This window comes from Macrobrachium rosenbergii, chromosome 39, assembly GCF_040412425.1.
Source record: "Macrobrachium rosenbergii isolate ZJJX-2024 chromosome 39, ASM4041242v1, whole genome shotgun sequence".
NCBI classification, from domain to species: Eukaryota; Metazoa; Arthropoda; class Malacostraca; order Decapoda; family Palaemonidae; genus Macrobrachium; species Macrobrachium rosenbergii.
Genome location: NC_089779.1, coordinates 4,540,657 through 4,554,501, shown reverse-complemented (window position 1 = coordinate 4,554,501; position 13,845 = coordinate 4,540,657). Strand labels below are relative to the sequence as shown.

General features: G+C 35.8%; 1 long non-coding RNA gene across 1 annotated transcript in view; it reads right to left on the bottom strand.

The window, feature by feature from the left end:
* The window catches only part of LOC136825663 (uncharacterized), a 232,459-nt gene that overhangs the window by 28,412 nt on the left and 190,202 nt on the right, over positions 1-13,845 (bottom strand). Inside the window, exon 4 of the long non-coding RNA XR_010849393.1 lies at positions 2,263-2,352. This is a non-coding gene — a long non-coding RNA (uncharacterized lncRNA). The remainder of the gene's footprint in view (positions 1-2,262; positions 2,353-13,845) is intronic.

The window sequence follows — 13,845 nt, the reverse complement described above, 5'->3', positions numbered from 1 at the left end:
ATTCTTGAAAAAGGGGTCTTATAAATATGTAGCACAATGAAAATTGTGGCAGAACTTTATTTCGCGTGGATAATTACATATTAGAGATGAAAAAAAGGACTTTTCTCTACATATAACTGCGTAATAAACTATCGCACATACTTTGTTCTCAGCTGTTCATAATCAGTAATCTTTATTGGAATTAGGCATTCTTAAATGATCCATTCGCTGATCAGTTAAATATCTCTCACATACGAGAAACTTATCAAATTTTGGAGTCAGTTTTTGGTATTTTCGTCTTTCGTTCATAACTCTTTGCAAGAAACTGGAGTTCTTTCTGAGCTCCACAAACATCGCGAGGAAATTGTCTTCAAGAGGGTTTTTACTATCCGGTTATATCACTACTTAATCATTTGAGAGGCCTTTTCGTCGTTAGTTGATATGACAAGATCATTAACGCTATTATTTTTCATAAACCGGGCTTCCTGTCGGCCCGCATGCCAGTCTCGGTCTCATCACCAAATTGAACAGAAAAACTAAACGCTCAGCAACAAAGAATGTATATTTGAAAACATAGTTAGAGCCATAAGTTGACATTTACTGCTTTGAAATGATCAGAGCAAGGTTGTATAAATACGAAACAACCTTGCCATGCATTTCAAAGCTTATTGGTAGAACATATAGCTACAAAAGATTTGAGGGGTATTTGTTCCTACAGAAATGTTGATGCTAATATTTCGCAATTCAGATCTTTGGTTCAGACAAAATAGTCTCTGTTCACTGCTGAACAGAGATGACTACCCCGACAGAAAAAACTGCTCTTTTAAGCTAAAATTTCTTTGAGTTTAGTTTGCTTGATCAGTTCTTAGTGATGCCTGGATCATTTGCCGTTGATTCATCGATGTTCTGATACAAGCCTGAGTAATAAAACAGTGAAGCACGCGCATGAAGTGACGGCACGTTTCACAAGATATCGAAGGTGCCTGGAAATTTGTGACGACAGAATATTAAGAGTCATTTTTTTTAATAAATGGAGATAGTAATCAGTGGAAAGTAAACCTTTCATTTCCGTGGCCAAGAGAAAACAATGAAAAGATGGGCTACTGGGGAATATAAAAAGATATTGTTATAAAGGAAATATGGACTATTTGATCATAACAAGGTTTGAAGAGGTGATTCCGCGTAACTTCAGAGAAACGATGAATGGAGGCCAGAAAAGATTTACGAAAATGTCGTAAAACTCTTTAACAACATACTCTTCTTCATTATCACTTCTCTATCTTCGAAACAAAACTTTTAATGAACCATACTTGGAAATGATAAAAACAGCTGTTTTGGTTATGAAAACATCCAAGGTTATGTAGGTAAATGTATTTTGGAAAGTAACAGTCAACATGTGTGTCGCACTAACTATGACTGGAATTGCGTAGCATTATTTGATAAAATGGAAAGTTGTTTCGATATTCTGTCACAGAATATCAGAATGTTAGTTTCATATCCACGAAATGAGGCCAAAGATCTTCAGTACAAATGACTAGTGAACAAGTCCAGTCACTGACGAAATAAGATAGCTGAGCAAATCAATAATTTATGATGAAACCTGCAGGTTTCGTCTCTTATGAGATAGAGCTATCCATGCATTCCGAATGCCCGCTCCAAGTAGACTAATTTTAAAGTTAAGAGACAGGAGAAAATTATGAAAAACATTGAGTCCCAAGGTAGACGTATGGTAAATTATCTTAATCTAAAATTATCAACTGAAGAAATTTTCTAATTCTGGTATAGTTTGAAGTCGGACGACAATAAAAAATAATGACTAATGAGTGTAGAAGGGCTGTACGTGTTTCCCAATATGAAAATACTTCCAGTGAATTTACTTCAACACATACACACTTACCGCATTTAACAATGCTTCCCAGTCGCAATTGAACAAATGCATAATAAAATCTTAATTCCTTAGAAAACAAGCAGTATCTCATTATTAATAAATCTGCATACCTAAAAACTCTCTCTCTCTCTCTCACATACACTTTATATATATATATATATATATATATATATATATATATATATATATATATATATATATATATATATATATATATATAGATACATATATATATGTGTGTGTATCTATATTGTATGTATATATATATATATATATATATATATATATATATATATATATATATATATATATGATATAGATTCCAGCTTCTTTAATTTACATAGTAATACAGGCTTTCTAAGACACGCATCAGAGAAACCATATCATCTACTTACCTGGAGAAGCGAAGCACCTTACTCAAACCTCGGTGATGCAGTGGTTTGGAAGAGCAAACAGTGATATCGAAAGCTCTTTGAGAATCTGGGCTGGAAGATGAAAAAAATAAACATGAATGAGTTTCCTCGAAAGAGATGCAGATTTCATGCACAAACATAAGCACGGGTTTTACTTGTGTGTGTGTACGAGAGAGAGAGAGAGAGAGAGAGAGAGAGAGAGAGAGAGAGAGAGAGAGAGAGAGAGAGAGAGAGAATGTCAGCGGGGAGGTCTGGACTTTGAGAGCCGATCAATACTTATTGTTATAATGAAGAATTTTACTTTGAGTTTCGCCGTCGTACAGAAGGGGTAGTATCCATCACTAATTATGGTTGACTATAAATTTCTTACATCATTTTACTGCTCTCTCTCTCTCTCTCTCTCTCTCTCTCTCTCTCTCTCTCTCTTCTCATTTTCATAATGCAAGTATATTACTGAATTGCTCTGAACAAATAAATGAACATGAAACCCTCCTTAGTGTGAACATTATCTAATATGAAACTTAGAAACTGAGTTTGCCGGCAAGCCTTTAGTGAAAGCGTGGTCTGCGTCGACGATATACTAATATTCACCCTCAACCCAAAACAACAGCCCCAAGAAGTTAAGAAAGTGCTACAAAGACTCAAAGAAAACGGACTCTATCATAATCCTGACTCTCAGTTTCTCTCGCTGTTTAATTCTTATAAATTCCCTTATAACTTTTTAGTTGCTGGTCTTTCAACTATGTCGTGTTATCGCAAATGGAAGTGAAAGCATAATGAAGGGATGCCACGTGAGTTTACCTGAATAGCCAGAGGTTAGGTTAGGAATGTTGTTATTCTATTTTTGTTGTCTCTTCACCCAAAGCCCCCATTGGTCCCCCCCAAAATTGTGGTTACCACTGGGTCCCCAATTGAGGCAACGATACACGTCTTAGATTTCGGAATCAATAGCTTTGAATAGCTATTGAACTTGTACTGTCAAAGAGCATGGCAAAATTTACATCCTTTTAAAACTGTATCGTTCATATATGTGACATTATTTCCAATTTATAGACTTACGTGTTCAAGCAGAGTGCCTCCAGAATGTTAAAACGTTTTGCTAAAAAAATGTTAGATAAAGTAAAAAGGATCCTGGGAGGGGGATGCTATGAAAGATAAGAATACTCGGTAAGATAAATGACAGTAACTTTAAATATACTGTATAAATATAGTGTACCCACACCGTCTACATTGACGTAATATGCATTACGACAAGTACATTATGTGTATCACAAGCAAAGTTAAGGGCTTCTTGAATTTTAAAGTAGGTAGAAATTAGGTAAATATAGTGATCCTGTGCCTTGAACCAATAATATAAATTATATATATATATATATATATATATATATATATATATATATATATATATATATATATATATATATATATATATATATATATATATATATATATATATATAGTGTGTGCATGTGTGTTTGTTATAAAGGTGATAATGTAGCTTATTACGACATTCAGTGCATAGGTGAATGCTTGGTCATTTTCGGACTCAGAACAACTCAGCGCAATTCGGCAGAGGCCGCTTGATCGAAAATCACCTTGGATTACCAGCCTTGGAGTGGAGTTGCCAGCAGCACTTTGTGTCGAATGTTCTAGAACCTTTTATCTGGTTAAAATCCGGAATCTGGGTGTGTCGAGGAAAAGATATGTGATAGTTTGTGCAATTTTTGAGGCAAATTCTCAAGCGCTTCTGTACTGTAGAATGATATACATTGCTTTTGGAGAACCTGTAGTGAAAAACGTTGGGAAGGCCCCCCCTCCGATCACCTGTTGAAAGAGTGAGTTAAGATAGACAATAATTAACATTAGTAAGATCATTTCTTTTAACACTTTGAGTGGCTTATCACTTTGGTTATAATTTCTTTTTATGTGATACCGGGAAAATATCGATTGATAAAAATCACAGTCTACTAAACTGACTGATGCACCAGTATCTACAAAAATCAAAAGATTAGACCCAGTCACCGCTTTCTTCACCACTGGCTTCTGTTCCCCTGTATCTCCAAAGAGCCCTATATGGCATGAACAATTTATCCTTTCCCTTTTGGTTAATCCGTCCTCCAAAAATTCTGCCTATTTTCAGACTTCTTTGGATATCCCTCCTGAGGAGCCTTCTTACTGCTGCTCACAAAATTCTGAGTTACTAGTCTATCATTACAGAACCGCCAAGAATGAGCAGAACTCATACACTCACCACCGTATTCAACTCAGCAAAGCTTCTTCGAGTGTCCTTGCTTATTGCAACTGACGCAACGAAACTGGTGTTTGCTCATAGACCTTCTATCACTCTCCACTTTAGCCCAAACACTACCGGAAGCAAAACCTGAATCTCTCTGCGGAAAGTTCCTTTTGAGCCCTCATCATGGTTTTCGGTCCCCCATTGAAAAATTTGCTATACACCATTGGGCATTTCGAAATGTGCTTTTTAATTTGGGCAAAAATAAATGATTCATCAGACGTAGGCTCTAACGGACCATCAAAACTGCTCATAATGGCATCCGGAACCTCATTCAAAAACCAGGAGAAATGCAGTAACTTCTGAAAATTCTCTAACTATATAGACTCGCCTCGTACCCAGCCTGAGCCATTCAATTTCTCCACTAAATTCGAAGCTGCATCAAGTAACTGCGAGCTATACTCCACCATAGAACTCTGTCCCTTCCTCATCTTATAGAATGGTCTCATATCCCGAACCAAATCACTACATTTATCTGCTCCAAACGTAGTTCCTAAAACAACATTCAGGTCATCCCAAGTTTGGCATTTCTTAAATCTAAAGCTACGATAGCATTTTCCAATGCCACCCACGTCTAAAGCAAGAAATCCCTTTGCCTCTTTAAAGGCATTTGTCTCATCTGTGATTTTCTTTGTATTCAAGTGATTTTGAATGCTCTCAATAAAAATCTCAACAGGCTGTCTCAAAACCCCATTCACCAAGCCTGCAAAAGGCTGAATTGGTGAAGCGAACGTTGTTACCCGATGAATCAATGTCTTTTCGCCTGTGCACCCGACAGCCATTTTCAATAATTTCCCTTTCTAGTTTCTACGTGAATGGAAACTACTTCACACCCCCTTAAAAACCTCCCCGACCGTAAACGCATACAATATTAAACACTTGCACAATATGCTCCAACACAAAACAAACCCGAACAAAAAAAAAAATCAAAACGCTATTATTCCCTTAACCCAAAATTACTCACAAACATCGAAGACCTCAGTAAAACACCCGACATCCGATAATCTCCTTTCACTAAATCACCAGCCGAGAAAGACTAACCATCGCTCGCCAAGCACGGTTGCCTCCCAGTATAAAAAATGCAAGCCCAAGAAATTCTCCTCTCAAGCTCCAAAGTACCAACTGGCCCGCATTTCACCCTAGATAACGCCTTATTTACTACGTATCCCTACTCGTATACCTGCCTCTACAATCTATGACATTTATACTTTCTCTTCGGCGTGGATTCAAACACGAAAGTGTTTGTTCTTAGCTTCCACCATTCTGTTGTTTGCAATTACCTTCGAAAAGTTTCAGGCGATTGGTAGCCCCGACAGCAAAGGCCTCCGAGATTCTCTCTCTCTCTCTCTCTCTCTCTCTCTCTCTCTCTCTCTCTCTCTCTCTCTCTCTCTGTCCGACTCCTGTTCCTATTCCTAAGGTGTGGAAATCAAACCTGTCTTATAAAAAAATAGTTTATTCTGTGAAGCTAACATATACCAAGTTAAAAACATGGCCAATAAGACAAATGCTTAAACAACCAAAAAGAATGTAAATGATAAATGAACATCTTCCCCCAACGAAACATCTTAGCAAACACCAAAAATATAAATGGGATTCTTCCCCATTTCACTCTCTAACCCAGGCAAGTCTCCACTGTAATTATGTCCCCCGTCAAAGTTCCTTTAAAATGGCCACTCACCATAATGGCTACGTTACATGCATGTCTGTGCATATGCATGACCATTCCAGCCTAACCATGGCACCATTTAAATATTCCTTCCAGCAAGGAATCAGAGCTTGGAATTTCCAATGTCTGTCTGCCACCGTTTCGTTCACAGCAATGAACACATTTCACGAAAGGCCCTTCGCACATAGGGATTTTCACAATGGACACACGAACGTACTCTTCCGCTGTGGCGCACCCAAAATCTGGATTTCCAACCGGATAAGGGCTTCGAGAACAATCTATGCTGACGCTAACCTCCGCTCCACGTGTCACTGTGTCCGAAGCGCTTCGGATCCAATTCCGGTGGTCTGCGCTAAATCGCATAGAATGCTCCAAGCAATGCTGCAACAGGTGCTTAATTATCAAACACCCAAGCTACAGAGGAATTTACTAAAAATCGCAAGAGGTCGTGTGTCGCGAGCATGTACACAAATTCCTATTTACATCTGTCAATCATATATATATATACATATATATATATATATATATATATATATATATATATATATATATATATATATATATGGGGAATTATTTTCAAAGGTTGATTGACACCTGTCTGGGATACGAACCCATAAATTTTATACTAGGTCAGGGCCAAGTCAATCTGATCCACTCAGCCATGTGTAGTGCATGGATGTGAGTGCACTAAACTCGTCTAAAGAATTTAGTGACACGGAATTTCATCTGGTCACTTTATAGAGAACGTTGCATTCTTGTTCCGCCCTGTCAGTCAACTCATGAAGTCAATTTTGACTTGGGAAATATTACTTCATTATATATTATTGCATATGACGAGTTAATTCAGTTGATTATTTTTTGAAGAGTAACCGGTTAAGGCCTTCTGAAACATGGGCAAGGAGGGAATCGCTGAATCACCTTGTTGACCAAATATTATGTCAATAATAGCATCACCCTGATGAAGAACAATGGGTTCTTCATATCCACGATATATCTATCTATTTATTTCACGATCAGATGCTTTTATATGAAGTACATCAACAAAGCCCGAGGTGGTTCCTTTTTCTACTGAAGTAAATCAACAAGTGTTACACCTAAAATTCCACTATTCAGAAAATAATATAAAGATATGATAATGATATGGCTATTGAAAATAAATAAATAACGTAACAAGGCCACCAGACCCAACAACATAGATTAGTCTTTCTTTTTAGGCAATTTATCATCACTGATTGTTCCAGTTTGTTAAGCACTGATTTAATTTTCAATAGCACTGCATCACTCAAAGCACAAAATCCTCAGCTATTTAGTCACTGATTCTTTAAACAAAGTTGGATAATTTGTTTCGGAATAATAATTAACTCATTTTGAACAGGACGACTCAAGCACGAGTAACTCGATGTTACGAACAGTTTTATGAACCAGTTGGTTATTGTTGGTAATCAGGAACCTCTGTTAAGAATCATGCGACTGGAAGGCCACTGATATGCCAGCTATGTATTCATATGGGGGAAACGCTTTTGTAATTAATTTCACCATATAATGGAATCAAAGGAATACGGTTCGAACAGTCCAGTTTACTTTTGAATTTTATGAATATAATTATATGAAATGCTTTTAATTTTTGCGATTCAAACGATCGCTCTGATCATTTCCGAAAACTGCCGACGATTTTTGATATGTGAGGTATTTCCATCGTTTTTTTGTCTATGCTGAAAAACAAAAGCTATCGCGATCATAGCCCTAATATGCTCTGAATGTCACTGAAATAATAATAATAATAATAATAATAATAATAATAATAATAATAATAATAATAATAATAATAATAATAATAATACAGAGATGTCACCGAGCCCCGAATTACTAAACATGAAAGAATTACAGGTAACTCGAAGAAAGGTATTTCCAAGGGAAAATTGGTCAACCATTCAACCCTTAATGTATAGTCTCCCCAAACACGTTAGACAATAAAGCGCCTGTCAAGTATTTGCAAGGAAAGCATCACAAGGAGGTCTTCCTATCTCCCTTTCTTTGCTTTTCTTTTATTGGCGGCAAGAATGGTGATAACAATGTCTAGGTATTCTTTGGGTTCAGCTTCACCTTGAATAAACAACAAGGAAAAACAACCTGTATTTGATGATGGGAAACAGGCTTAATTATCTGATCAGATACATCTTGCCGAGTAGTGTAAGGTCCATTTTAATTTTTTTTATACATATATTTCCAGGAATGAAATGATGATGCATATATTTTCTTTATAGCCATCCGTTCAGCATACATATGTCAGGAGTATCGAATGGGGCCGAGATGTCTGCTACTAATCCAGTTCTTGAATTGGATAAAATTCGAAACTTAGCATTAGCTGATTATAATTCGCAATATAATATCCTGCAAATTTACATTAATGCTATATCTAGACTGAGATGTGGGGCATCTCACTCATAAGTAAAACACAAGTTTTCCAGATAATCTAAACTAGTTTCATAATTTAATAAGGGTAATCATATGTTACTAGATGCGTTCTAAGGCATCAGCTATAACTGCACGCATATTCGATGAGAGAGTAAAATTAAGTGAGAGTGGAAAGGACTTTACTCCGAAATTTTCTATTGATATTTAATCCATTACAAATTTAGTGAAAGTTTTGGGATGTAAATTTCCCATGGAAACGTCTTTTCAAATCTTTCTTTATATATCACGTAAACCGGAATGGAGAGAGAGAGAGAGAGAGAGAGAGAGAGAGAGAGAGAGAGAGAGAGAGAGAGAGAGAGAGAGAGAGAGAGAGAGAGAAGGTTGGGTGGGAGCATGTTATCTCATTATATCATCCCTCTTCGCCCGAACATTTCCATAACCCAGTATTGTAGCCTCCAAAAGTCTAGATACACTACTTGTCCTTAAAAGGAGATTATGTTCTCTGTTTAGGTACCCCTATCGCACACGTTCTTATTGCATATCAGACGCCCCTCCGAAGGAGCCTGCCGCAAGAAAACTGTCGCTGCCAGTTGGGTTAACCCAGTATATGGTCCTGATAACCTAAATGTTATTATAATTTATTGGATATTGCGATTAACAAAAATGACAGAACTTCTACAAAAATTAAAAAGAAACATCCTAAGTGTGAAGCATTCCATGACAATTGAACATTAAATCAATATTGCACCTTATAGTTTTCACATAATCCTGGACAGATTTTTATAGAAGCATAGATCAAGATTTAGAGGCATGTGAGTGTTATGCCAATCGCGACATTATTACACTTTTTGTCATGATTTAAACGTCGATGTTGCTTAAGGAATCAGTGTCCAATATGCCACAAATTGCATTGGTTCTTGAAGGTATGAATGACATAGCCAAGTAGGATAAAGAAGCTTGCATTCAGATTGCATCCTGATTTTAGGTAACATTAGAATTCATGACAGAGTAAGCGAAAGTTGTTCACCTGAGTTCTCCTTCTGTATAAGATGATGCACTAGATATTCGAGGGTTTGTTTGTTTCTCTTTTTTGATAAAACTAAAAACTGTTTTCACCTTTTTTTGTTAGAATGCCTGTAGGAATGTAGAAACCTTGAGAAACGTGTTCTGAGGAAAAGAAAATCCTTAGGAAAGTTATTAGATTATGTGGTGGCACAGATTACAGATGAATACACCATGAATTCAGTGGCTTGATTTAGAAGCTACCCAAGGTGAGGAAAAGAAGGTCAGGTAATAACAAATTCAATTTATATATGTCACGTGACTTCAAAAAAGAGAGCGGCACTACTTGAAGATATAATTAAAAGGATCTGAAAAGGTGTTCGAAATTAAGAAAAATAGTTCTATTTAGTAAGAGCGTTGTTTAACATTCGTTTTCTGACCTACGCAAAAATGTCTAGTCCTGTGATATCTCAAGTTTTATGAACGAAAAAATGTGGTTATTACTAATTTTCGCTAAGAGATGATGATTATCCTTTGCATAAGGAGTAATTACTTCTTTGGAGAGTGTTTATTTTAGAAATATATTTACTGTTATTATACCATGTTATGCATCTGGCATCTAGCAAACCTCTTATACGTGTAAGACCCTCATCACATATTTCTCACCCAATTTGCCTGCCGTAAGTGACTCCTCCTAAATTGACGCCCATCTATGTGCTTAATTAGAGAAAGAGGAAGCTATTTACATATATATTTTATATTACATTAATCAATTCAAAAACTGTTCTTTTTAATAAATGATTCATTAGTTCATGAGTTTCAATTCCCAAAAAATATATTGTTAAAATGACATATATAATGATCTGATATTTGTCTGCACTCCCAATTATGCAACTGGATATCAAAATTAATTTTTAACTATATGGGAACAGCAATGTTTTAAGCTACATTTTTGCGGATACATTCACGGACATGAATCTAGACAGCACATTTGCGTGAGATATGTTTTACTGCATCCATCCGCATCAGAAGCGTGTATTATTCATTTTCATTGCTGCCAATATTCTGGGACGATGAATCATACACGTGAATATGCAAACTAGCTTCGGACTGGATTTTCCAAAGTTGTTTTTTATCCTTATATTTCGCATTGGCTCTTTATTTAATTCAAGTATTTGCTGCATTGTTGATTTCGTGTTTTCATCAGCACATTTACATGGAATATATTACGCTAGTATATTCTGTTATCCATTTCACTTTCGTATCAAACTCATTTCCTTTTTCGAGATGACTTAAACAGTAAGGATATATTCAGATGAGGTGAATTGATTAAACCCTCCGTGATATTATGATATTAAGAAGGCTAACCTTTCAAGGCGTTTTGTGTCCAACCTGCACCGTGATGCTCTCGATCTTTTGAAAATACGTTCGCCTTTCAAAAACATTAGCTCATGATCCTACCCAGTTAGAAAAAATTACACTCTGGGAAAATGATAAAGATATGAGGTGAAATTCAAATTGAAGTTCAAAACCTATACTGACGTAAAAAATAGAATAAAAGGAGCCGATAAACATGCTGAGCAGCCCACTCGGCAGTTAATTCGTGCCTAGTCCCTTCATATTATGGCTTATAAATTGCATTACTTCAACGTCCTTGGCCAAACCAAGAAATATATCGGAGACGGATGGAGAGACGTGTCATTACAGCTGAAATCCTCATTTGAATACAGCAATGCAGTATATACTTAGAATAACATAGGAATCACAATACGAAGTAAATTACATGTTACTTTTGCTCAATGACCCAAATCACTATCCAATATGCACAAATAATCTATTTTATTACAGATATAAACAAACTAGTAAAAAGTTCATCAGTAAACAGCAATTACCGAACCAATCATTACACTTGGGAAGGGCCAAAGAAAACGTGAATTCGTGTCATTTAGTCCAGGAGCTAAGGGCGTTTGCACGCATGCAAGAAAGGGCCAGAAATTTACATGCTTGATTTGGTTAGAGGGTCCACTGGGACACCTTTTTAGCGAGGGTAGACACCCAGTAACCCGGCAGTTATTGGGTTATTCAGGATTTTCGTAGAATTTGATGAAATCAAAATAACTCCTTTTTTTACGTGTATTGGTTACGTAAATTGCAATAACTCAGCAATGAAATGGTCTACAGAGATCGTTCATCTCTCATATTAAAGATTAGAGAATGATGTATTCACTGGCTACAAGGACAATAAGATTGGCCAATACCTAAGGTCACAAGAGATCAAAGTATGACCTCTTCTGATGAAAAACTAAAATCTATGACTTTTCATATTTAAATATTTGTGAAAAATAGGCGAATAGAATAAACAGTTAATGATTTTACATTCCGGTTAGGTGCACCGTAGGCAAGTTTTTGAAATTAGTTAGAAAACTTGTTTTATTATTTTGACACCTGTGCAGCAGTCAGTAAAAGGAATATATACCAGGTGAACGTACTGAAGCATAAGAGATGTACGCCGTAACTTGTATTCTTAGGGATGACAGTAAGGATGCAAAAAATTAATAATCCAGTTTATTCCATGTTCTCCGTTCATGTATTGTTTAAAATTTTGGGAAACCTATTTTTTTTCTTTTTTTCAGTGAAGAATGTCTGACTCTGGCACACCAAAGAAAAAATTAAGGGCATCGCAGTCACCACCCTCAAGTGGTTCTCGCGGTCACAAGAAATGCATAATCTGCCAAAAATCTGAAGATGAATATGAAACTACCGCACAGAGAATGGCAGGACACGTATCAACGAAGCAGCGGAAGTGAGAAGGGACGTGGTTTTTGACAGACTGCAGAAAGTGTACAAAGACAAATTCTTATACCATGTTACTAATGAATGTTATGAACAGAATACCCTCAAGAAAACGCTGGATAAACTCAAGCAGTTAAGCAAAGTCTCCATAGATAATGCTGCTCATTCCCCAGAGGATAGCTCACCTCTGTTCAACAAAGGAGTGCACGTTCTATTTTTGCAAAATGTGTCATTTGTGGGAATTCAAAACACAACAACGTATATGATAAATGGAGGATTTCTGAAAAAAATATTTTTGTACGAGGTATGCAGATGTGGCCATGTCCTCTGCATAATCTTGCAGCAATATATATATATATATATATATATATATATATATATATATATATATATATATATATATATATATATATGTATATATATATATAGACATCCGCCCGTCACTACTAACTTTAAAAAATAAGTAACAGAGAGGAATTTTTCGCAAATTTAGATTAACGTTACACAAATATATCAACACGAGCAACAATACTCCTCCCATTCACTCATCCTGTTTAGAAACTAGCGCTTGTATTTTTAAATAACTTGTATTGAATTATACACTTTACATACACACTTTCCTTAAATAGTTGGAAACTACTCTCATTCATTAAATTTTGATTTTTATTTCTTTCAATATAACTCGTTAATAATGGTCTAAGTTCAGAATCTTTGTCATTATCTTATGACTGTGTAACAATGAGACCAGGTGACAGCGAGTGGTTAATACAGTGGACACTCGTGTATAACTGCCATCATTTGCTAACATTAGATGGCGCAAGAATTATGAATTCATTCGGTGGTCGGCTTGGAAATTGTTTCATAAAGTTTACAAGAATAACGTAAAATGGAAAATAGGTTTCCATTTTGGGAAAGTCGATAACTGAACAGTCAAGTCATTGTCAGACTTTGGGAGACTGATATGAAGTATACAAAAAAAATAAATAAATAAATAAATAAAAAAAATAACCCTGGAAAAATTACTTATGTTTTTCTAACATCTCAATATGGTGAATTCATTACGAAGAATTTTGAATAAAGCTCCAGAATCTCTTCTGTGTGAGGGACAATAAAGCTAATATTATTCGTCAAATAAAGTTATTGGCATTATTGCTTGCCATGCTAATAATATTCGTGGTATAAATAATGACAAGGTAATTACTATCAGCTAAAAAAGATATGGGTGAATTCGCATTTTCAACTATTAGATAAAAAAAAAAACGTACGATTTAAAAACTAAAACTGTCCAGTAGATGTCACAGAAAACCTTTTGTTTTGTAGCTATTGGATAAACACATAATTGCAGGTAAATTTGCTGTGAAAAGAGGCTTCCATTAAAACATTATAATCAAATAGA